Here is a 25,863-nt window from a genome sequence, read left to right as displayed (position 1 = left end):
GAAGTTAGCATTCACCTGGCTGGCTCCAGTCCTAAAGACAAAGTCCGTCTCTCTCTTTTCCCCGCCCCCCCCTTTAGATCCTGAAAGTCCAGTGTCATGGTGCCAGCCCACTCTGGCTCTCCCGCTTCACACCTGACCTGAGCCACGGTCCCTTCGCCGGCGGCGCGAGGTGGAAGTTCACTTCCCTCTCCCCTCTTTCCCCGGTTCACTTCCCGCTTCCATACCTCTCCAGTGCCGCGTTTTTGGCCTGGCTGGGCTTATCCCTCCTCATCCCTGCAGCGGACCTTCCCTCCGCTCCCCCATCTCTTTGCCCTGTTCTCCGGGCTTCCTCCCCTCCCCGCCGCGCCATTCCCGGCCGGATCTCCTCAAGATCTCTCCTTCTCCTCTGAATCCCCCCTCCTCGGTTCCGCTCCAGATTTTCCTCCCTGTGCGGATGCGTGCGTGTGCACCTCCCCTCGGCCTCCCAGGTGTATCCGTCCCTTCTGGAACCCGCTCCGCTTTTCCGTTCCTGCCTTCCCCAGCTCGGAGTGAAACTGGCTGGCCCGCCGCCGCCGCCGCGTGCGCAAAGTAGCAAGCTTCTCCCGCCACCCCCGGGGCATTCTCGCTGGAGGCTCCTGGCTCTGAGGCCCAGCATCTAGCCGAGGGCGCCGGACTAAGGAAGGGGGCTCGCCGCCGCCGCGGAGCGCCTCTGCGCGCCTTCACCTTCCTTTGGCCAGCGAGTCTGCCGGGAGGGGGCGCCCCAGCCAGAGGAGAGCGAACGGTTCCTTTGGCGAAGGGGAATCCGGCGGCAGGCGAGGCAGCCGAAGCCCTCACGCCGCCGAGAGGCACCGGGGGCCGCTGGGACGCTCGAGGGCGCAAGGCGAGGCCCGGCGGCCCGACCTCCTGAGGAGCACCGAGTCCCCCCCCCTCACCGCCCGTGGTTGGCGGGGAGCGCGCGTGTGCCTGTTTGTGTGCACCGAGGCGGGGGAAGCGCAGGAGAGGAGCGACGAGCAGGCAGACGGAGCCCCCACCCCGCCGCCGCCGCCAGCGCGCGCGCGCGCCTGTGTGTGTGTGTGTGTGTGTGAGAGAGAGAGAGAGAGAGAGAGAGATCGGGGGTGGGGGTGGCTCTCGCTTCGCTTGCCTCCACCGTCTCCAAAATGCCCGGACTGCTTTCCACGGATGGATATATTTTAAGACTTCCTTTCGCATTGCTAGGCGAGGCGGTTCGCCGGCTGGAGGCGTCCGCCAGTGACATCTCATCGGGGGAAGGAGGGCTTTGATTTGGCCCCTTCTCTGCCTGCCTCCCTCCTCCTCCTCCTCCCCCCTCCCTTCTGCTATTTTGGGAGGGGGCGGCTGCAAACAAAAAAAAAATTAAACCCCACCAAAAAAAAAAAAAAAGCCAACAAAAAGGGACGGCGCTTGATTTATAACAGAACGCCCCATCTCTCTCCCTTGTCCCTGCTCTTTAACTCGCCGTCCCTCCAGGGGCAAAACAATCCGAGATCAGGACGCGTCGTGGTTTTTGTGTGTGTGTATGTGTGAGTGTGGGGTGTGTGTGTGCGCGCCCCCCTTTCCACGTTTCTCTGAAATCGACGCCCCAAGGGGGAGCAATCGGAAGAAGATCGAGATCGCGCATCACGCATCCGATCGCCTCGTGTTTCCGAATACCTGAGGGGGCTCAAGCCCTGCCGTCCTGGCGGCGGGATGGATTAGGGATCCCTGAATGGAGGAACCCGACGGGGCTGGATCGCAGAAGGTAAAGACGAGGCTTGTCTTCTCAGGGGATTGCGCGTGGGGTTGGCGTGCTGGTGGCTGGGGGGGGGGGGGACTGGGCTGGCGAGCCTTGCCTATCTCCACCCCCACCCCCCGGTTTCTCATCGATGACCCTTGCTGGCTTCGGACACCTGGCTAAATCGGACTGGTGGCGAGGCTTTATTTGAGAGGCGGGAGGTGCCGGTGGCTTTGGCACAGGTTTCATTTTAAATTGGGGTGGTGGTGGTGTGTGAGAGGAAGTAGGAGGTGCAATCTTTTTTTATTATTTGTTTGGAAACCTGAGCTGTCCTCGCCTTGAGATCTGCCCGCTCCCCGGTGGTTTGGGTCTATGTTGGTGGACCTGATGTTTGGTTAGCGTTTCTCACAGACAGGCTTTCTTTGCGCTACAGAGACTTGGACGGGGGAGGGGGGGTGATGGTGACTGGACTACGAGGCTGGGAGGAAGGGACCATTTCCTCCTCTTCTCCTCTCTCTCTCCCCCTCCGCATTTTCTCCGGAGATTTTGTGATCGGACAGGCTCTGCAAATGCGGAGGTCCTTTTTCCGCCCACGGATGAGGCGGCCGCTTGTCCTCCGCTGGGTCTGCGTATTGCTCAAGACAAAGCCATCTGCAAAAATAAAATTAAAAAAAACAACCACCCCTTCCCTTCCCCTCGTCGCGGTTACTGCGGTATTCCTCCCCCCGCCACACACACACAACAGCACGCCTTTTGTATATATGTGGCGGGGGTGGAGTTGGGGGGGGGGTTGAGAAAAAGAGCCATTACCCTCCAAATACCGTAATGCACAAAGAGGAGGGAAGGGCTTTTTCTCCAGATCTTGTCTCTGTTCTTATCCTTGCCTCCCCACCCCTCCACTCCGGTCAATTTTGCTGCAGGAGGGGGGGGGGGAGCCGGAACCAGGACAGGTTCGTGGTAGTAGCTACCCCTTTGCCGTCCCCTGTAATGTTTTTTCCCTCCTCCAAATTTCCCTGATACGTGTCTTTATGTAACAGACACGCTTTATAGGAGGCGGAGGAGGAGGTGGCGGACACACATACACACACGTGCGCGCGCGCGCATATCCTTTTTCCCACGTACAGTTTCAAGATGGGAGGAGGATGCAGGCGGAATGGTTAATCAGGCAGGGGGGGCGCATTGGCTTGCTGCGATGGCTCTTGGGCTTTGCCATCCACCCCCCTCGATGCCCACCCCGCCCCCGCAGCCGACGAGCATCTCGCTCTGGGGGCGGGCTGATGTGCCCCTTACTTCACCTCAGGCCAGGCCCTTCTGGAAGCAGCCCACCTTCGGGGCGGCTGGTGGGTCCCTGAGCTGGGAATTTGTCTGGGAGTCCGATTCTGTGGCACCGGGGGCCCTGATCTCATTCTGCTCCCTCTAGTCAGGATGTTCTCTGAATCAATGGGCACCTTGTATAATGTCTCCCCGATTCCCACTGACCCATGTGAAGGAAAGAGCCGGCAAAGAATTCAGGGAGGGAGATAATCGAGAAGAAATGTACCTGATATTCTTAAATTACTGCATCCACAATCATATAACCATCCCACCCCCCCTCAACCATTCTCCACGAGTGTCGGGTATTCACATCTTTCCCTGCCAATAGCTTTCTGGTCTAAGGCTGCCTCCTATTTCAGAAGGACAGGAGATTCTTTTAAACTAGCATTATTTCCCAAAACCAGTATGGTGGAAAAAGCAGAATGGTTAGATTGATGATTGCTGCAAACCCAGTTAGATTTCAAATTCTTCCGAAGGGGTGGAAGGTGGAGGGAGGTGAACAGGTCCAGCCTTATTATGATAGGATGCTGGGAGCTCTTCCCTCAGTTGGGAAATAAACAGGCTGGGGAAAGATTTATTTATTTATTTATTTATTTACCATTGGGAAATAAGATGGATCGAGAAGGGGCTCTCTCTGTGTGTGTGTAGACACAGAACGATTAGCAAAAGGCGAGTGAGAAGAGATTGACAGATACAGACGTGGAAAGGGGGGGATGGGGGGAAGAGATGAAGGATGAACAGATGGATGGATGAAGGGGGAATGGATGATCAGATAAAGAACCTGTTAGTAATCGCTCCATCCTCCTCTCTTTTTTGCCTCTCCCCAAATTTATTGTCCATAAGGCCCTCCCTCCCGGACCAATTTCCTGTGGTTGCTTTCTGCTTTCAGCAGTGATTGAATGGTATATTCCCCCCCCCCCCCCCCCGTGAATGTCTCTTCACAGTGCTGTCTCTCTTGGCAAAGGTGAGTCAAACGAGGAGCTGTAAAACATCTTTGGGGATAGCAGAATATGAGGGTTGTGTTGAAAGGAAGGAATCGCCAGCAGGAGACAGAAGTTGGCCTGGCTTGATGAAACCCTCTCATTTTGGCACTTGGAGAGGAAGAAAGGCAAGGCTGTTCAGCACACTGCTAAAGGTTTTAATTCTGCTCTGATTTTCCAACCCCCCCTTTTTTTTTTGCCTGGGGAAGAGCCATAGTTCAGTGGTAGAGCATCTGCCTTGCATCCAGAAGGCCTCTGGTTCAGTCTGTGGCATTTCCAGGTAGGAGAAACCCCAGAGAACTCCTGCCAGCCAGTGTAGACAGTACTGAGCAGGATGAACCCCCCCTACCCAATGGTCTGACTCGGTCCTCCGTTTCCAGTCTTGCTCCTCATCTTAAATCATCTCTTCACAAAACAAGGAAATCATTGCTTGGACCGATAGAGGCTACTTGCAAGTCTCCACATGCAAGTCTCCCGTTTGAGAGTGTCTCACAACATGTTGTATATCAAATATCCATGCAGTTGAACCCCTGAGAATATTGGTAAAGAGAGGCACCAGTTCACTGCTGTTTGAGCATTCCTAGGGTAGTTAGAGGCAATGCAGTTCAGGAGATGCTTTAGAAGCTTTCAGAACATTTGTGTAGCAAAACAACAAACAAACAAACAAAAAACCCAGGGGAAAACAAAGAAAGACAAACACCCCTTCTAAAACCCTTCTGGAACAAGAATGATCGTGGGCTAGGCTTCACTGGTTGGATGACATCTGTCTGTCTCGAAAGACATATTGAGAAAAATTGTGGAATGTTCGTTTGGGTTTGGGAGATTTGGAATCCAAAAACACCTGGGCTCCTTTTGAATTTCTTAACAGGCAGGCTGTTGCTATTGCCAATCTTTAATTGCAAACATCAGATGCGCTGGGGTTTAAGTGTACCTGGGAGTTGTGACTCCTAACCTGGAAGTTCTTCCCTCTAGTGTGATTTGATTGGCTGTATGGAGTCCCTGTGGGGTGAGGGAAAGTTACTACATTTATCATAAGATCCAGAGGTTCACCCTGTATAATTGAAAACTGGTTAAACCCTGAGCTCTATGATATTGTATGTGGGGTGGGGGGTGGGGCATGTTTTTGGAACAAAGGCTTGGGAAGTATTTTGCAAGTGTTGCTCAGAAAGTCCCAAACACTGAGTGAGCATCAAGAGGAAAACTATATTAATGGGTACCAGTCATTGCAGGTTCAGAGGCAGCATGCTCTGAAAACTAGGAGCTGGAGTGTCCTCATTGCGGTTATTATGGGACACAGGAAGCTGGAGTAGATGGGCCTTTGGTCTGATGCAGCAGGGCTCTCTTCTTGTGGGAATGAGACCTTCATTCTAGGTGCCCCCCAAATACTAACAGGGTTTGCTTTTTTACCTCCCCCTTTGGATGTTAGGCTGCTGAGCTGCTTTTCTTTACCCATGTCTTGCTTGCATTGGCCTTACGTATTTAAGAAAGTGATGGGACAGAGAGGTAGGATCATATTATTTTTGTTATTTAATTTCTAACTGCGCTTCGCCACAGGGCAAATTACAATATGAAAACACAAAAATACACATCATAGTAATACAAACATGCATACCATAATAACAAACAAAACAACACCCCCCCCCAATTTAAAAGGGCATAATTGTTTAATTAGCCAAAGGCCTAGGAGAAGAGGAAGAGATTTGTAATGAAAGGGCCAGGCAAGCCTCCCTAGGGAAAAGATTCCACACTGCAGAAAAAGCTCATGGTACCACCTTCTGGGCCTCTCATGGAGGGGGTACACAAAGAAGGGCCTCAGATGATGATCACAGGGTCCGGGTTGGTTCATATGGGGAGGGGTGGTCCTTGAGGTATTGCGGTCCTGAGCTGATGACTTGTCCTATATACCCGGAGACCTTCTGGGGCAGGAATGCCAATCTGAATTGGGATGGGTAGTTCCAGCCATGAATTCCATGCCATGGGCCTGTAAGGCTCTACAGTGCCGGCCGTTATTCATGTTCAGTGACTCCGATAAGCTAGAGGGGCAAAATTTTAGGTTGGGCCTCATTATGTCAGAAAATATCTGTAATTGATATAAAATTGGTCATATTTCCTTTCCTTCTTTCCCCCTCTACTCAGGATGTATATTCCTTGAGATCAAAGATGGTCTCTTGCTGTGATAATATGGCACCAATTGGAAAGATAATCTAGGTGCAACTGAAATTCAAGTAATAATCCTAGCCCTTTTCATATCTGCAAACTCATTGAAAGCAGCCGATAAACATCCTAGTATGATGAGAGGAAGGGAGATTGTTTATACCTTTACAGTGTTTTTGGGAGCACATCCCTGGTTTTTGGAAGCCCCATGTATTTATCAGATGCCTACAAAGCACATAGTACATTTTACCCACCAGAAATCTAATGGAGGAAGATGAGTGAATCTCTTTTGTCCTGTAATAGGCACAAGCATATGCCCACCCTCCTTACAAACCACATTTGCCGTGGCTTAATTGTACCCCAAGTACTGCAGCTACTTTTGAAGGTGCTTTGCTGGGCATAGGCCCCATTCTGTCAAATGAGTCCAGGGAGCTGTGTGTAAAGGGCCCTAAATGCAGGATTCTGTTGTTTGCATGGAGGATGGGGATATATGGGCCCATATTATAAATTTTCAAATTCAGCTAGGATGTATCCTGCATCTAGTGTATAATATGTGCTATGTGCTTTGGAGACAAACAATAAATACATGAAAAATGATATTTTTAGATAGAATCTTTCCGGTGATAAGCATCCAACTTAGCATCCAGAGGCCAGGAAGATTTCATTTCCCCCCTTGAATATTGTAACACTGGAGGGTGTTTCCATGGATGCTATTTATTTCCCCTGGAGGTGTACAGTTTCTTTTTGGAATTGAAAATAGTGTTTGGATTGTGGAAAACAAGTCCTTTCCAAAGCCCCTATTTGCTAACTCCCATCTGGCAAGCAGCAGACTCTTTCACTTTTAGTAATATGGTCCAAAAATGGATTCCCCCAAGATTTCCTTTGTTCTAGTAGGGAGGAGTTCCATAACCCAAGTATATGAAGGAGGGTGGGGGTGAGAAAAATGCAGGCCTGAAGTAAGTGTCCTCTTCCATCTGATGCATGGATCCATTTTGCCCTCTGAAAACCATGCCTCCGTTTTTGTTGCAGCTGTGGAGTGTGCTGTATGTGGTAGGTACAAGCATAGTTCGTTTTTGTAGCTTGGTGCAAATGGACCCTGGCCCCAGTTTGGTGTGAGTTGGCTTCCCTTTTCAGGAGCCAATACAGCTGTGTCCCCCCGGCCGATATAAATCAGCATTGCCTCTCTTAAATGAATGGAAACTGTGCTGATGAACGCCAGCTGGAGGTGTGTAGCCTTTTGCCAAGCACCTTTGTGCTGCAGCCCCTGTGACAGGGCCTTCGCTTACGTGAGCCTGTGGCATTTGCCCGGAGCCAGTATCCTGTTATTTTTAAAGAAGGCCATCTTCTGAAACTGACATCGCAGCACAAAAATGCCTCTGAGCAGGGAGCTCTTCAACCAAATCTAAATCAGCATCTCCCTGCATAGGCACAACCTTCCCTGAGAAACCTCACCAGCTCCTATAAGCCCAGAGGGTTGTGTGTGTGTGTGTGTGTGTGTGTGTGTGTGTCGGTCCAGAGCGACTGATGTGACAAGAAGAATTCCCTTCCATGCCTGATCATGTGGGATGCAGATTCCTACAGAGATGTCAGCCATTTGCAAGCCACCAAGTGTTTCCTTTGAGTTAAGGAGTTTGACTTTCCAAGAGAACAGAGACAGCAGTCTGGCATCTGATGGCTTGTTGTGCAGACAGACCATGGGATGCAGGCAGGGGAGGGGTAGGGAGCAATTATTTAAATAATAATAAAGTATTTTCTCTTCCTCCGTTCCTACAATGTGTGGGTGGCTTTTTCTTAGATTGTATATAGAAGAGGTTTTTATTTTAATGATTATTATTTAGCTGGGGAGCGTGTGGGCGTCTGCAGCCAATTTCTGAAGCTGCGCTACCTGTCTCGTGTTCAGCATGGGGGGGATATTTCCCCCGAGGGCCTTCTGCAGTGGCACTGAATATATTAGTGACTGCTCACACGCATGCCTACATGATTGTGTGTGAGCGCACGCACACACAAAAATGTGCAACTCCACCCATGTTCTCTTCAGCATACATGTGCTTGTGTACATGCCCTCCATCACTCACGTGTATACACTGTCTCTTTTGTCATGCACTTTCCTGTGATCAGCACAGCAGAGGAGTCTTTCCTTTTTTCCCCCGTGTCAGCAAGTGCTTGGGGATTAGAATAATATGCTGGGGATGATTAAGGGATGGCAATCTGCTTGGAGGTGATGCAGACAAATGGAAGGGAGGGGATAGCCTCATCCTCTTCTCCTCCCCTGTCCTGTCAGTTATCACCAGACAGTATCTAAGACCAACCTATCCATAGCCAGATCATCTGTTCTCATAGTCTTCATTTTTAGACTTCTCTCGTAGTTTTCAACCATTGCGGTAGTGGGCTCCAAACTCCCATTCCTTGGTTCCACACCCCGGATCTTTCAGCAGGGCTGGTGTTGTCTTCTGGCACCCTCGGGCAGCTGCTGGAGAAGTCCCATGCCCTGGCAGGGCCCACCATGGACCTTTGTACTCCACAAAAACAATAACAACTCCAATCCTTTTTATTATTGTTTTTTGCAGGCTTGAGTCAACTATTTTAATTTCCTGCAATGTACCACTGTAACGCCATGTCAGGGGCATTGTGGGAAATTTAAATGGAAGCAACTGCTGGCAATGCTTGAAGTGTTGTTCAGAGTATTGTGGGGGTAGCTCTTGACCACGACTGCCTGCCCTGGTGGAGCAGAACTGCAGCAAAAGTCTTCTGGAAGGAGAAGTGGTAGCGAGGTAATGGTGCCACCCGTGAGCTGTTTCTCACCCATGGCCCCCTCAGACCAGGTGGGGGCCTTCTCAATGACACTCATAAATGCCTACCTGAACCTTAAGATGCTCTTTTGATCTCTAGTCTGGGTGCCCCCACCAAGTTAAATGGAGGAGGGCTGCCAGGGAGCAATAGCCCCCTAGCTATGGAATATTCTCCTCAGGGAGGCTCACCTGGTACCTTCTTTATGGTGAAAAATACATTTTTATTCACCCAAGGATTTTCATTGCATTTTGAATCTGAACTGTTTCGTGCTGGCCCTATTGCAATGAAAGTTTTTTTTAACCCGTCTTTTGCTTTGTAATGTTTATTTTAATTCTTATATATTGTATTTTTAACATTGATTTGTAAGTCACCCAGCAAATATTTATTGACGGGCTGCTATATAAATGCAACAAATAAATGAAAAACAGAGAGAGGGGGAGAGAGAGTCTTATCACCTTCCTACAACAATGCATTTCACTGTGTCAGGTACCACTAAAGATATTTATGGCTGGCCATGGAAAGGATAGTGGTTAAGTTAGATCTTCCACTTCACTGCTTGACACATTGGTTAGGATCTACATTCAAATGAGTAAGGCTTCTGTAGTACTTTCTATCCCATATTTACACTTTTTATCATATCAATGATATTCACACGTAAGTACAAGGAGCATGAGAGAGTTTCAATATGTGCTTTTGGTGTCAGTTTCCCTTTTGGCAAACCCGATCTGCCAATACCTATGTATCTTTGCATCTCTTCAGGCAAGCAAGAGGTTAACTTCCTGCAAAAGGATGATTAGTTAAGGTTGTTATTGCTCTAAGAAGAAGAAGAAGAAAAGAATTATACTATTGCTTATTTGCATGTGTTGATTATCATGCATGCAAATGTGAAATTGCTTCTCGCCTAGCAGTGATATTGAGTTTTAAAATGCACCTGGTTCAGCTGAGTCAAAACTGGCCTGGTGGAGACCCCTAATGATGACTGAGCTGTAGGATACGGGTGAAACCTATTTAGTGTGGAATTCTAAATTCAGTCCTTCCTGCTTGCTTTGGGATCTCCATCAAAAAGAAGGGGAAGGAGAAGAAGAGGCAGAATAGAGGGATATGGTACCTATGGTCATTGCTGATCCAAGATGATCCTAGGGAGTGTTGTGCTACAAGTAGCCTTGGAGGATGCTTAGAGATGGTCTCAAAAGTTGCTATCTGTCACAAGCTGTTTCTAGTCTGTAGGGCAGTATGGTGAAGCTACCTTCCTTTTTGTAGGAAGTACTGCAGTTGGCCCACTGACATACCAAAGAAATGGAGCATAATAGAAGAGATACTTAAATATAAGGCCAATGAGGAATTACGGTAAGCCTACCAAACTTGTGACTCTCATGGTATGGTCTGAAGGCAGACGAGGCTCTCATCTTGCTGAAGCTAAGCAAGCCTGGGTCTAGCCTGTACTTAGGTGGGAGATCACCAAGGAGCTACATGTATACCACCTTGAAGGAAGAAACGAGGGATATAAAGTGTTAGAACATCACTACAATGTGAATGTGATAATGAACATGAGACACCTGGATCAGACCAAAGACCTCATGGTCTAGCTTTCCCTCCTGTGGGAAATTAGGAATATCTTTTTGTCTCATCTATTTAGCAGATTTACGTACCACTTTGGGTGGAAATCTCTTGCCACAGTATTGTCCCAACAACACATTTACACTAAGTCACATGGAACCACATTTGCCATGTTATTGCCCATTCACTCGTTTTGGAGAGAGACATTTGGAGCTAATCACATCCTAAATGATCCGGTTTCATCAGTAAACTTGGCCACCTTGCTGCTCACTCCTAACTTCAGAACGTTTAGGAACAAGATGAAATGCACCAGCTCCAATACAGATCCTTGGGGGGCTCTTATTTCTTACACTATTCCACGGTGGGAAATAACAATCTATTCCTACCTTCTGCTTCCTGTTCTTTACTCAGTTGCCAATTCCTAAGAGGACTTCTCTTATTCCATGACTACAGTGGTACCTCGGTTTATGAACTTAATCTATTCTGGAAGTCCGTTCTTAAACCAAAGCCGTTCTTAAACTGAGGCGCGCTTTCCCTAATGAGGAATCCCACCGCCGGTGCCCTTCCACCATTCGGCTTCCATTTGTAGACCAAGATAAAGTTTGCCAACTGGAACACTACTTCTAGTTTTGCAGAGTTCAAATTCCGAATAGTTTGTAAACAGTGCTGTTCTTAAACCAAGGTACCACTGCACTAAGTTTGGACACTGGATCAGTCCTGTCCTATGAGCCTCCTACATCACCACACCATGTGGCACAAATTGCAATAAGCTGATGTGTTACGTGAAGAAGAATTAGTTGTCCATCAAATTTACTGGGTAACCCCAAGCGTGAGACAGTCATGAGGAATAAACATAGTATATATAACACAAAGTTGACTTGGTAGGATTGCAGTGTTATATAAGTGAACAATATAAATAATTGTCTTAAAAGTGCTTTCCTTTAAGAACCGAACGCTTTAAATTTCAAATTGTCTGTTCTACCCAGGCTTGCAGATTAATCCTATGCATGTTTACTCTCTTAAATCACTGGGTAATGGTTGAGGGCAGGGAGGAAAAGAGAGTTGGGCCATGCTGCTCACCTTTTCTAACAGACAGGAAAACAGAGTGAGGAACTGGCATCAACTTAGGAAGCCACTCCAGTTTGTTCACAGTCGCTCAGCCGCCAATTTCTCCTTGCCACTCACTCCCTTGGCTTGAGTGAGACTTAAGACTTTTTGCCCTGGACCTGAAGGGAGGGGGGGGGCAGGCCAGCTGAGCCTAGCTGAGTCCAGCTCTGTTGTAGCTTGTAGCCACACAATGAAAGGGGGACGTGACAGTCCAGCTCATGCGTAGGCAAACTAAGGCCCGGGGGCCAGATCCGGTCCAATTGCCTTCTAAATCTGGCCCGCAGACAGTCCAGGAATCAGCGTGTTTTTACACAAGTAGAATGTGTCCTTTTGTTTAAAATGCATCTCTGGGTTATTTGTGAGGCATAGGAATTCATTCATTCCCCCCCCCCCAAAAAAAATATAGTCCAGCCCCCCGCAAGGTCTGAGGGACAGTGGACCGGCCCTCTGCTGAAAAAGTTTGCTGACCCCTGGTCCAGCTCATTTACACCTGGAGCTGCATGCTCAGCAGCACTGAGACTGACAGCAGCTCAGTCACTCGTGGGTGGGTATGGGGGAGAGAGAGAGAGAGAGAGAATGCAAAAACTCTGTCTGAGACTGGTGGCTCACCTCGCCTAATGGTAGGGCTGGATCTGAACTCAAAGAGCCTAACAAAGATAGTGGTGACAGGATTGGCTTTTTCAGAAGCCATGCTGATTTTTCTCCAGCATGACTATATGCTTAATAATTTTTCCTTTATTAATGATTTCCACCAGGAGAAGGCATTGAGCTAACTGACCTATAATTTCAGAGACTCACACTTTTCCATTACTTCTCACTAGCCCCACTACCTACCGAAGCCCCCCTGTTACATTGATTTTTACAGGCATATTCAGAAAGTGCAAGGTCAGCCTTGTCATTAAGCAGAGTGAATGGCTGCCTCAGGTGATGGACACAGGTGGAGTTGGGGGGTGGCACAACAGATTTGTGAGTGTGGTGTGGCCTTCCCTGCACCTTATAAGTTGGTCTGCTGTCCTGAGGTACAGTGGAGGATGTTACCTCACTGTCAGTAAGATTTCACTGCCAGTCGAGTTGACTTCTGTATGTAGAATAGGGGAGGCCATCTTGCCCTTTGCCTCAGGCAGCTAAGTGTCTTGGTATAGGCCTGAGACAATGAGATCACATTCCCAACTCTTTGCCGTTGTTCCACAATCTGCCTTGGGATGACACAATCTTTGGAGCTCAAATGGGCTCATATCATGGTTAAGGGATTGTCTTTCAACATATTGCTCTTTTCCCCCCAGTGTCTTATGGTGAGTAATGAAAAAGAGACTTACTATACCCTGAGATGTCCCTTAGCTGAGGAAAGAGGGCTCCCTGCAGAGTGAGGGGTCCTGTTTCCCTGGTACCCTAGCAGCAAGCAGGAATATTTTTCGGTATTTACATTTTTCTTTCAGCTCTCTTGCTTTCCCCAGGCTTGGGATAGCTCAGCTGAGCAGACATGCATGGCATTTTAGCAAAGGACCTGTTCTGCCGCCAAAGAAATGTTTGGGGACAGTAGCCACATACTTCTAGCCAGTACACAGTGGCAGTGCTAGTACTGAGAGGTCACTGTGGCAGCTATGGACCTGACTCAGGCTGGCTTCAGCTGGACAAACTGCACAACGTGGCCAGTAGTTCCACTCTTCAGAACAGAGGTGGGAACCCCATGGCCCACCAGACCTTGTTGAACTCCAGCTCCCATCAGCCCCAGCTAGCCTGACCAGTAGTCCGGGATGATGGTTGTTGAAGTACTGCTTTTAGATGTGCCTTGCTTGAACATCTAAAGTGTGGGCATATGAAGGCAGCTTTCCATCTTTCAATGAAGACTCTCTTATAGCAATAAGATAATGTACATTCCAGAATTCTTCCTCTGTATCTCTGGCCCTTTCTTAGATGAAGGGAAGATATATTTCTGAATCTGTATTTTTTAAAATGAGTCAGCTTTTAAGAACTCTTCATGAATAGGGACTGGGAAAAAACAGGAATACATAAGGTGTTAGGAAAAAGGAACCAATATCTTGATCCTCCCACTGCGCCCCAAATTAGCATCTTATAAAAATGTTTAGTATCTTATTTGCAGGTAAAGTGGTAAGTAGATGTGTAACCTTCTACCTTGTGAAGGTTGTGTGCTGGTAATCTTATTAACCAACCAGGTTTTTAAACAGTCGTTTGATAGCCATAGGAATTGCAGGCAGGCAGAGGAGCAAGGCTGGTTGGCGGAGGAGGAATGGAGCACTCTGTCCCTCCTCTGCATCCAGGATAGAAACCATGCAGGCAGTGAGAGGATGGAAGCCCCCTCCTGCATGCACAGCCCAGTCATACAGTGGGCCATTGCAGGAGAGATGGAGCTCTATCCCTCCTTTGCCAGCCTACAGCAGCCTAAAAGCATTTCTTCACAGGCCAGTAACTTCTGGACTTACTCACAGCCTCTATTTATGCCATGGAGGTGGTGGGAAGGCACATTCCTCCATAGCAGTGGGAAGGGAGATAAAAAGTGCACAGAGCAATAAATGCAACTTTTGCTTTTGCACTGTAGGGTAAATTCCAGCCATGCAAAAGTTAGAGGTTTCCACACATACCCTCCATCTCACACAGTATTTTTATCCAGGCAAGCACCAGGCATTATCTCAGTTAAAGGAAACCTGCCAGCCAGGCTAAAGCAGTCAAGGAGGGCACAGAGCAGGACCAGCGAAGGATGTGGCCTGGGGATGGTGTGTGTGTGTCTGTATGGAGAGGCTTTCAGGGCTGCAAATGTCCTCCAGACCTCAAGTTTCCCTCTCCTGAATTAGGCCAACCCATTCCTTTGTTTTAGGGAAGACTCTACTGCTCTTATTCCCTCCCCTTCTTTCAAGCAGCACATATGGTCATTGCCACACTGTGTTATCATTGTAACTCTGCGAGTTAAGTTAGGCTGAGGAGAGGGGGCAGGCCAGGTGAGTTTGGCATCTGAGTGAGGATTTGAACCTGGGTTTCCTTGTTCCTAGTCCAGCACTCTAACCACTACACCACACCACATCCCTAGTTCACTGCATTAACCTCAGCTCAGAGAAGTGACTTAATTCATTTTTATAAAAAAAAATTGTTTTGAGTCAAAGCTCTGCCCCCCAAAGTGCTCTGCCTAGCTCAGAATCTTATATCTAGCACTCTGGTCATTAGTTAGCTCAAGAAACATGTTCTTCTGGTTTAGGCTATCTCTGTATTTTAATATACAAATGAGTCTGACTAGAGAACAAAAGTTGCCAGTATAAATTCCTCCAAGGCAGATAGACGCCCATCAGGGTTGCGTGGGTTCTTTTGTATAAATACCTGCCCCAATCACACAGCATGACAGTGGCATCTTAGCGATGCTGACAACTGTAAAGCCAATCTGATAGCTAATTATTGAAAAACACAAACAATTGCTTCTCATTTACCTTTTGTTGTTGTTGTTGTTCTCTTCACCCTCTCCACCTAACTTTTCCACCTTCCTTCCAATCCATCCCTTTCTCTTCCTCAGCAATCTTCCCATCCATAGCTCCCACTCGCTTCTCTGCAAAGGCTGCGGCTAATTGATAGGATAACTGGGCGCAGACGTGATTATGGCGATAATTGGTTGGAGCCAAGCTGGGGAGAAGAGCTCCAGTTTAATTTGGTCAGGGGCTCAGAGCGTTTGGTGGGGGGGGTGTCCTAATTGAGTTTCTGACAAAGCAGCACATTCACTTCCTGCTGCTGGGGGCGGGAAGACAAGGATGAGCACACTTGTTGTGTGATGTACACCAACTTTCTTTTGTCCTAGAAGGATGTAAGTTGGAGCAAGAACAACAGAGCTGGAAACTCAGCTCTTTACCACTTTGATACCTTGTGATGCAACTGTAGGTTTGTTTGTTTTTTTGCAGGGTTTGCCAATATTTTGCTCCTCAGATTGTGCTGGACTCCGGCTCCCATCAGTGAATAGGAGGATGGGAGCCGTAGCACAAAACACGTCTGGAAGGCCTAACCTATGGCTCAACAGTTTACAGCTGGCAGCATTAGTTGCCAGTCTATAAACAAGAGAGCCGCTATTTTTCTGCAGGCCTGCTTTTGAGAAACAGGGGTGGGGGATCGACCTGACATCCTGAAAGTGGCCTGTCCATGAAGCCACTTGCTGTATGGGGGAGCTGGCCCCCCACAGTACCCCCATGCCGCATGGCATCATGGATCGTAAGACCCAGGAGCCTTGGCTTCCTTGCCCATTGCCCCTCAGTGCTGGCCCGTCAGTGAACAGAGCCTTGCCTCCCGATCGCCAGGACTGCAGGTGACACATACACATTTCACTCCACTCACACATGTGAGGCTGAGAGGGTCATTGACTGAAAACTGTAAAGCCAAGCTGTAAACATTGACTAAGTGCTCCCAGGACCGGTCCCTGCAGGAGCCATGTGGATTAATGAGCATTAATTAGCTCCTGCTTGCCTGTCACCAGGGGATCCCAACTCACCTTGCAGACAGGGCTGAATGTGCTCAGAGAGGCAGAGCGGAAAAGAGAACCTTTCAGCCGAGGCTCTGAGTTCTTTGCTTTCCTTGCCCCTCTCCACCCCCCACTGCTAACCTCCCACAGAGTGGCCTTGGCTTTCAGGACTTCTTAACTCCCTTGCCCCAGCTGCTATCTGTGCTTAGGAATTTGCTCCAGAGCAATAGGATCTGTTTCAAGCATACTATTTGATCTACTCTTAATTACAGTAGCTACCCAGCTTCAGCTTGGACTTTTCACTAATTTTGTTGTACAGCAAGCTTCTGATCATGGCAAGATTGCTGGGAACATACTAAGTGCTAAATGTATTTCTGCAGTTGGTTTCTCCTAACTCCGCTATGTTGGGCTGTGACCGAAGAATAATCGCTAATGCAAACTACCTCAAATGTGTGAGCTCTGCAAGAAATCACAGGCTGCTTTGGCAAGTAATGATCTCTTTTTTCATTAGTATGATATTTAGAAGAGGAGGAGGAGATGGGACCTTAAGTCAGCATGTGCTCCTTTGCATGCAAGTCCCAGGTCCAATCATTGGCATCTTTGCTTAGAAGCATCAAGAAGCTCCTGATAAGCAAGCCCTGGGGAGGAGCTGCTGCTGCTACTCAAGAGTGGAGAAGGTTGGTCTCGGGCAAGTGTTGGGAACCTTGGACCCTCCAAATGCTGCTGAGCAACAGCTCCCATCAGTCCCACCAGCAACCATAGCCCATGGCTGTGGATGATGGGAGCTGTAGTTCAGAAACACACAGAGGGCCAAAGTTTCCCCACACCTGGGATGGTGAATAAAGCATCCCTCTTGCTATGTCCAGCTCCCTGTTTTGAATGAGAGTTTTTAGTCTTGGGGCATGGTCTTAAACTACAGAAGGAGGCCATACCTTTTCTGATAGAGAAAGTTTTTGGTCTTTGTCATCCTTGCCTTTTGTCTTCAAACAAGATTTGCAAGCATAACTCTGGTTGCATATGTATGTTTGTGTGGGAGGGGCATCTTGTGACTTGCGTAAAGTCCTTACCAAAAGACACAGTGAACTAATGTCCTCCATATCTGAAGGGTAAAGGTAAAGGGATCCCTGACCATTAGGTCCAGTTGTGACTGACTCTGGGGTTGCGGCGCTCATCTCGCTTTATTGGCCGAGGGAGCCGGCGTACAGCTTGCGGGTCATGTGGCCAGCAGGACTAAGCTGCTTCTGGCGAACCAGAGCAGCACACAGAAATGCCGTTTACCTTCCCGCCGGAGCGGTACCTATTTATCTACTTGCACTTTGACGTGATTTCGAACTGCTAAGTTGGCAGGAGCAGGGACTGAGCAACGGGAGCTCACCCCATTGTGAGGATTTGAACCGCCAACCTTCTGATCGGCAGGCCCTAGGCTCTGTGGTTTAACCCACAGCGCCACCTGTGTCCCTGAAGTTTGCAAACCTACAAATGGGGAGGTGAGCCTTGAGGAAGCAATGGTGCTAGCAGTGTAAGAGCTTCAAGCTTCCACATGTGTGCCTCTGACTCCTCCCAGCAACAGGGGAAAGGGATGGAAAGCCATGTGCTTGCAGGACTGCATGCTCCCATAGTCAAGGCAGTCGAAGACATTGCTCTCTCACCACTTCCCATCTCAGTCCTGTGCCAAGATGTGCTGCCTCTTTCCGTTTCTTTTCCTAAGTGGTTTGCCAGTTGAGCTGACCCTGAGAAAGGGTGCCTTTAGACACACAACAGAAGCTGCCCCCCCCCATTGAGACTGGGGTTTGAGCAAGCCAATGTTGTCGTTTCCCTGGTGTAAGGTGCAGATCTTGCAGTGAATATCAGTTTTCTCATCCTTGGGTTAACCTTTCCAGAGATGGACACTTTCCAAGGCTTGGGTTTTGCAAACTGATTTAGCCTGTTGGGCCACAGTGCCAGACTCTTTGGCTGTATCTGTCACAAAAGGCTGGAACACTGCAGATGTGCAGCTATTTTCCAGCTTGCTTGGACTTTGGCTGGATATCAGAGAGGGCAATTCTGGGAAGAGTCTGTTGCAATGCGTTCCTGACTTTCAATGGGATCCTTTCACTTTTAATAATTTCACCCCCTTACTGTCAATAATATCATTCACTGCTGAGGCACAAGCAGAAGCAGAGAGGTCATCTCTTCCAGCCCACTCCCCAGTGAAGTAATATTTCAGGGAAGTGATATTCCACAGCGATAGGAAAGTCTGAGGGCTCATTTGGACGAAGAACATATTTAATTGGGCCATAGATGACAGTTACAGCTAAATTCTTCTTAATGAAAAGGCATGGGGGGGGGGAGTTTTCACTTTTCTCTTGCTTAACAAAGAGTTGTGATCTGCTACCACACATCCCCATATTCTCTCAGAAAAGAAGCCTCCTCTTTAAGCTGGCTGTGTATAGATCAGAAACCCCTCGATCTGCTGGCTTAAGCCCCCTTTGGTGCTTTGGAAAGCGCCATAGCTCACAGGTGGAGTATCTGCTTTCCATGCAAAAGATCTGTGTTCAGTCCTCAGCACCTCCAGGTAGGGCTTGGGAGGAAAACCTTCCTGGTATGCTATTACCATACAATGTTGGCAGTACAGAGCTAGATGCACCAATGGTATGACTCTGCATAAGGCAGTTTCCTATGTTCCTTTGTAAGTTGAGAGAAAAGAATGGGTATTGGCAGAGGCATAGCGTGTGCGGGGCCATTGGCCTGGATGCAAAAAATTTTAGGGGTGCACCATTGCAGCTGCCATCCCAGCCGGAGGTGCTCCCCATCCCACATGCCTCACCTGAGCAGCATGCCAAGCAGCAGCTGGGAGAGGGCGAGCTCTTACATCCCTCGGCCGTGCAACATCCCCAACCAGTGGGAGACGCGGGTAGACAGCAAGCCTTGTGGTGGAGCCCCAGCCCAAGGAGGTGCACACGCAGGTCCTGCTGCTCTTCCGCAGCTCCGTCCGGCAGTATGGAGTTAGGGGCTGCAATACTTGCCTTAGGGGGCAGAATACTTTCCTTGCCCTGGGTGCTGGCATCCCATGCTACGCCACTGGGTCTCAGGAACAGGGGTGTACAGGGGAGAAACAGCTGTGGGTTGTAGCTTGGAGGCAGCCCCCAGGCTGCTCAGTGAAAGCAGCTGGGTTAGTTAAATCTTCCCAGTCTGATGATGGTTGGAGCGCGTTATGCTTTGCTGTGGTTTACTTTCTCACATATACCAACAATCCACAAACAACTACTTTTAAAGTAAATTATACCCTGCTGTTGCCCCACCGCAAAGGAGTTGCTCAAAGCAGCTTACAAATGCAAACATAATATTTTGGCCAGACTCATGATACTTTAGCCATGCATCGTTTGGGCAGCTTGTGCAAGACGCTGGGTAGGTAACGGCAGAGCTTTCACACACACTTGTGATGCCCTGTGGATGATGTAAGGCTCATGGCTTCCTCCTTCCCAGCTGGACTGCCAACCCACCCTCCCCAAGCATGCAGGGCAGCTTTAAATGAAAGTGGTTCCTTCTGTCCACTGCAGAGCTTTCAAACAGTATTGACCTTCTGTTTCACTTTATTGACACTTCACTCCTGCTCTTTGGGGGCCAGGCGCTAGGCAGGTTAAAGAAGCAACTGCCTCTGGCCCCAAGTCAGCTGGATTATAAAAGAAGGAAGGGGAATGATTTTTGTGCATGGTTACGGCCAGAGTGTGGAACAGAATCACAGATCATTAAAGTATGCGCTATGAAGTTTACAAGCAATGCTCTACAACGTGTGCCAATGGGCTCTGGGGTCATTTATAGCTACCACTTGCCCGCCTCAATCCCCAACTGGTTTTCGATGAATCAGAGCACCCAACAACCATCGCCTTTTCATTCTGACACAAAGCAGTGAGCAGGAAGTGCATCTCTGGCAAAAGTCATGGTTGGAAAGCCAGTGGCAACAAAGGAAATTCTCATACGTTCTGTGTCATGAAATTCCTGATAAAAGGGCCTTCGTTAGATTGTGAGCTGCTTCAGCAGAGACCTGCTATTTTTATTTTTGTTTTATAAAGGGTTGGTAGAGTAGGAGGTTTGGTGCTACATAAATCATAAATGACCCTAACTCTCCCCCAAGTGAAAACGCTCCGATAGTTACAACAAGCCAGCGCTTGCAGCTTTCCACTACGGAGAGATGTAAACAAGGTTTGTAGTTAGGCTTGTCAATCAGTCTGTAATTGTCTTTACTTGAGCATAAAAAAGGACATTTGTCACAAAGCTAGGAATGCTGTGTGTGTGTGTGTGTGTGTGTGTGTGAGAGAGAGAGAGAGAGAGAGAGAGAGAGAGAGAGAATGAGAGAATGAATAACACTCTCTCTGCCCCTTTTCATCATGTACCCCATAGGCCAGAGTTACAAATCATGTGACTGTGCATTAATGTAGAGCGACACAGAACTGGAAAACAACCTACTGCTGTTGGCAATTGGTACAGCAGCTCCTGAAGCTAGCTAGCGGGCAAAGAGTTTGAATCTTACCATTGACCTAAATATGCCAGGGCAGTTGTGGTTACAGTGCCTTCAGATATGATGGCACCATTCACTAATTAGAGTCTCCTCAACAAGCAACAAAGGAACAAGAACCCAAAGCTCTGGATGTTTCCCCATTGCAACCCCCCACCCCCCCAATAATGAATTCGTTATTTAAAAGCAAGAAAGCAACCCTCATTATCATATCTAGAAAATTACCCCCGCTCCCCTGAACCGGCAATTTGCCTGCCATGCGGCTCCGCTCCGACTTGCCCATTAATTACAGGGATGAAAAATCATTTAGAAGCCAGGAAAGGAAACTAATTGGATCTTCCCCCCAGTAAGAATTAATGAGAGGCAGAGAAGATATAACAAGGTGGGATCCAGAATCCATAGTCATTGGAGAGGTTCAAGGTCTGGTTTACCCTGGATTCTTGCCTCCCTCCCATCCTTTTTCTGTGTGCTTCCTCTCTTACCAGACTTTGGGCTATAATTTCCCTGCCCTTACACTTCTAACAATGATTTCCCCTCCTTCTGTCCTGTGATATTTACTAGCTGGCTCTCTCTCTCTCTCTCCTGTGCATTCTCCATGTATCTACACCTGACACAAGTGTGGTTCTAGTTGTGTTCTCTCTGGAAAACAGTGGAGTGTTTAGGAACCTCAGAAACATCTCTGGAAGCCGTTTTATGTAGGAGTCTGGGCTCCTGGTTTGACCCCCCCCCCCCATGCTAGGAGGAGGGAGTCTGCTCCAGTGGGGTGGAGTGCCACGCTGTCAGAGTCTCGTGTCTTAATTGTATGCACGTGCGGCTAATCCTGCTCCTCACCCTGCTGAGATGACGCCTTGCATGTAAGGGGCTGCTTGCTCTGGGTATCTGGGTCTGTCATTTGTCTGCACTCTCAATACCAGAAGGAAATGGCTCCAGAGAGCCAGGTTATTCCCATTGTCTTCTCAGGGGCTTTGTTAGCCTCGTCCCCACACAAAAAGCCAGTGTAGCATGATGGGTAAAATGCCTGAATGGTGAACTGGCAGGCCCCCCAGTTCAAATCTCACCCCTGCTATTAACTCGGCAGGGTGCTCTTAGGCAAGCCATTCTCTCTCTCCTGCTCCTGTCAGCCCCGTCTGCAGTAAGTGGATAACTATACTGACCTGCCTTATAGGGCTGGTGCAAGATAATGCTCTCCAAAGTCCTTTGAACATTTGAAAGTGCTATATAAAGCATGTGAAGCACTGTTATTACTATAGGCTAGGCTGGAGATGCATCATCAGACCTCAGAGCAAAGCAAGCTTCATGGGAATGTGGCCGGGTGGCATTGGATAACTTTTGCTGCTTTGGAGCCCTGAGACCAAGGCATCACTATGAAAAGGCTGTGGTTCTGGGCCATGCTGCCCATGGGTCTGTGAGCAGGCTTTTCTTTTAGATCAGCCTTCCCCAACATGGCGCCCTCCACTTGTTTTCAAACTACTGCTTCAATCAGCCCCAGATGGCAGGACTGGGGGCCATGATGGCTAGAAGTTGTGGGAGTTCTCAAAATTTATACTGGAGAAAGTTGGGGAAGTGTGTTTTGGATCTAAGCAACTCCGAAGCAGCTCAGTTACAATTGGAGGTGCAGTGCCGTGGCTCAGGGTATTGTTGTTAAGACATGATACCTCTTCGTTTGTCTTAGAGGGAGCGATTTAAGTTGGCATTGCAGAAGGGTTGCCTCTTCCAGTTCTGCAGCCCTGAGCCAAACTGGGTGCTTCTAAGTTTCAAACCAAAGGCTCAGTAGGTCTCCCTGTTCATGGATATCTCACGTGATGCCCAATTTGGCCCGCCGGATGGAGTTGGGATAGGAGATGGTTGCCCAAGATTTGGGCAGGGAACCATTACCTGCAGGGAGAGCTGCCACCTCTCCCTCTGTTCTGATTGCTCCCCTGTGCCCAGATCAGGTCAATGCATTAGAGGTGGCATAGCTCCCAGCTGTGTCCTGACCTTCATTGACAGGAAAGTGCTGATGAGTGGGAATCTGACACTGGGATCTCAGAGGGACAAGATTCATTTCACAGTCCATGCAGCCAGGCTATCTAATTTCCTTTGCCCTGTGCATCTCTTAAGTCGCTCTTTGGGGACCACTGGCTCCATGAGCCTGCAAGTCTCGGGCTTTCTGCTACCAGGCACTGTGGCTGGGCCTATGGACAGGTAAGCCATGGCAGAGAATAATCCAGCTCCTACGAAAAACAGCAGTGACTCAATCACGGAAGAGGCAGTGTGTGTGTGAGAGCACATGTAACGCTATGAATAGTGTTCTGATTCAGCTAGACGGACACAGGCCTCCCACATACAAAGGCAGGCAGGCAGGCATGTGACCATGCTCACAAATTAAAATACACACAGACTTTGTGAGCACTTCAGTTAATTTCAAAATGGATGCACTCGCCTGTATTGTTTGTGTCTGATCTGGAGATATTTCTGTGTGAGCATGCTTGCTATTTGGTTTTCTCTGCTTGGGTGCACGTGTGATGATATCGGTGATGTGGTAATTTGCGCACTTCCCAGCTTACGAGGTGTGTGCGTGTGTATGGGGCGGGGGCGGGGAATGCAAACTTCATTATATGTCTGTTGCAGATCAGAACATAGGCAGCAGCCTTGTACCAAGTCAGACTCTTGATCCACCTAGCTCACTATTGACTGACTGGCAGTGGCTCTGCAGGGTTTCAGATATGGAACATTCCCATCCCATCCCTACCTGGAGATGCCAGGGGTTGAACCTAGAACCTTCTGCACTCCAAGCAGATGCTCTACCACTGAACTGTGGCTCTTTCCCTAAAGGATGAATGTGAGAAGTAGAAATTGTCAACCCAAAGGTGTATAAATGTGTGTCTGTGTAAGATTATGATAGGATCCTAAGCGTGACAAGCTGCATGAAGATGGATACAGGGAAAGAGGCACTTACCAGGTGTGTGGCTGAAGTATATTAGTATCATTGGGGGCTGTATGTATAAAAAACAAAGAAGGAGCGTAAGAAAAACTTACTTTGTGTGTCTAGTTGCATACCTGAAGGTGTGTGTGAGACACTGAAGGTGTGCCCAGTGGTCAGGGCATGCATTAATGGAGTCTGAGCAAGGCAAATTTATACTAAGCACACACATATGTGTGCTTTATGAAGCAGCTCATCGACCTGTGGGTTGCTCTTCCAGCGTGAAACCGTTCCATCATTACAACCTCTGTAAATCTCTCATGATGGCAGCTGACACCTACCCTGTCACATTAGGGTGTTCAGAAGTGTACTACAAGGCCCAAACCATAAGACCTGGGTGGGGAGAAAAAGATAATGTGGCAAAGGCCTTGCCTTGGTCTCTGAGGTTGTGTTCATAGCCCCTGCTTTAGCTCTAGCAGCTATATCTGCCCTGGTTTGGAGAACTAGGACCACCTCTATGGCACGAATTGCCACATAGTGTCATTCCAGCAGATGGCCACTAAACTAGGCAGATTTCTTTCCTTCTTTCTTTTTTAATATAATTTTTATTAAGTACAAATTAGAAAACATACATATTTACAACAAAAGAAAATACAAAAGAAAAAGAAAATACATATAACCAAGGAAAAATACTTTGTCTCTTTTCATATTTACAGTTATTTATACCTCTATAAAATGCTATTCACAATAAAGGAGTGAAATGAAAGATAAGATATCAGAAAAAAGAAAAAAAAAACAAAGAAAAAATAAAGAAGTAAAAGAAAAAGATCATAGGTGGAAATTTGTTAAAGTAGATAAGTATTCACTATACATAGGCAGATTTCTTTCTGCTTGGAATCCAGATCAATCCATTCCAGACCTTTGTAGAATTTGGAACATAGGAAGCTGCCTTGTACCAAACCCGGCCTCTGATCCATCTAGGTGAGTCCTGTCCGCATTGACCAGCAGCAACTCTGCAGGGATTGAGGCACAGTATGTTCCCCATCCTACCCAGAGATCAAACCTGGGACCTTCTGCATGCAGATACTCTACCACTGAGCTACAGTTCTTCCCCTTGCTCCTTGTCACAATAATGGTCTAAAGCTCAAAGCAAGGTAAATGTAAGTCCTAGCCAAAACCCTCTCCCTTTGGGGCTCTTGCCTGGAAGAGCTGCTAGCTGGCTGCATCTGTTTTGCCTGCCTGTGGGGTTTGAGGTGGCAAGGAGTGAAGACAATAAACAAAATGCCTCTTCCCTTCTTCTCCAAATACTAGGACTGTTGCCCACTTCAGGAAACATTAGTTGATTAATCACGGATTGACCAGTTAAATTTGCATGTCAGTTAAGGAATTGCCCCAAAGCAAGCAAACAAACAAAATGCAAATCCTCGGTGCTTGTTAGACGTATATGTCCTATCAGGTGTCATTTTTTAAAAAGAGGCATTCCTTCATGCACTCATGGCTGGTGGGGCAATGCAGGTGTGGGGCTGTGTTGTTCTCCTGGCTTCTCAACACTGTAAGTCACTGCTGCTTACCAGGAAGGAGAGGGGCAAGGCAGTGGGTCGCTTGGCCAACCCAATAGTCCTGCTGCTGCACTGTCACCATGCTGTGCTCCCCATTGCTTTGTCCCTCCCATTGTCTTGTCAGCTGCTGCTTCCTTCCTGTATGGGGAACGGGGATGGTATATATAAATATATAAATGTGTGTGTGTATGTAGTGTGTGTGATGCTACTCACCTGCATGTCTTATAATTACATTCAATTAAAAAGAAACGTGTTGGTTGCATGTGTTTTTTAAATTTAACCCCCCCCCACTTGCCTGATTAATCAGGGCATCTTTTTAGTCAATCAAAATAGTTTTAAATCAATTAAACGCTGCAGCCCTACTGCTAGCATGTCATCACCAGCACCTGCCACAGGTAGAATCATGGAGAGAGAAAGAGGAAGGGCAACTCCCAGGAATGACTGGATAACACACAGGAAGGAAGGGCCTGTGCCCAACCAGTTTCCTTTGAGCAGGTGCCGATTCCCATTTCCTTTCCACAGAAAAACCAAAGAACAGCTTGACATGCCACACAGACAAAAGGAGATCAACATGCAACCTCCTGACTCACCACAAGTGTGACACTCACATGAAGTTGCCTTATAGGGACTTTGGCCATCTGCCCATCTACTTAGTACTCCACAACAGCAATGGCCAGTGTGGAGCTGCCCTCCTGACACAGGTGTCTACAGCTTACCTGGATGGGGATGGGGCACGATGGCAGCCACACAATCCATTGCTCCCATAATGCATGCATGCTGCCCCAGTCCCGCCCAAATGAGGTGCAGTGACACTGGTCTCAGGAGGGCAGCTCCGCTTCTCTGCCGCACC

General features: G+C 48.2%; 1 protein-coding gene across 7 annotated transcripts in view; it reads left to right on the top strand.

Moving 5' to 3' along the window:
* Positions 1-378: 378 nt before the first annotated feature.
* ADGRL1 (adhesion G protein-coupled receptor L1) overlaps positions 379-25,863 on the top strand; it is a 123,264-nt gene continuing 97,779 nt past the window's right edge. For 4 of the 7 annotated variants that reach the window (XM_028717303.2, XM_028717301.2, XM_028717300.2 and 1 more), the window contains exon 1: positions 380-1,735. The gene's annotated coding sequence lies outside the window, so the exon portion shown is untranslated. Of the gene's footprint in view, positions 1,736-25,863 lie in introns of all 7 variants that reach the window. The other 3 variants (XM_077924366.1, XM_028717302.2, XM_028717304.2) reach the window with 2 other exon arrangements.

Source organism: Podarcis muralis, chromosome 2 (genome assembly GCF_964188315.1).
Source record: "Podarcis muralis chromosome 2, rPodMur119.hap1.1, whole genome shotgun sequence".
Lineage (NCBI taxonomy): Eukaryota > Metazoa > Chordata > Lepidosauria > Squamata > Lacertidae > Podarcis > Podarcis muralis.
The sequence above is the reverse complement of the archived record's forward strand: the minus strand, read 5'-3'. Positions and strand labels throughout refer to the sequence as shown.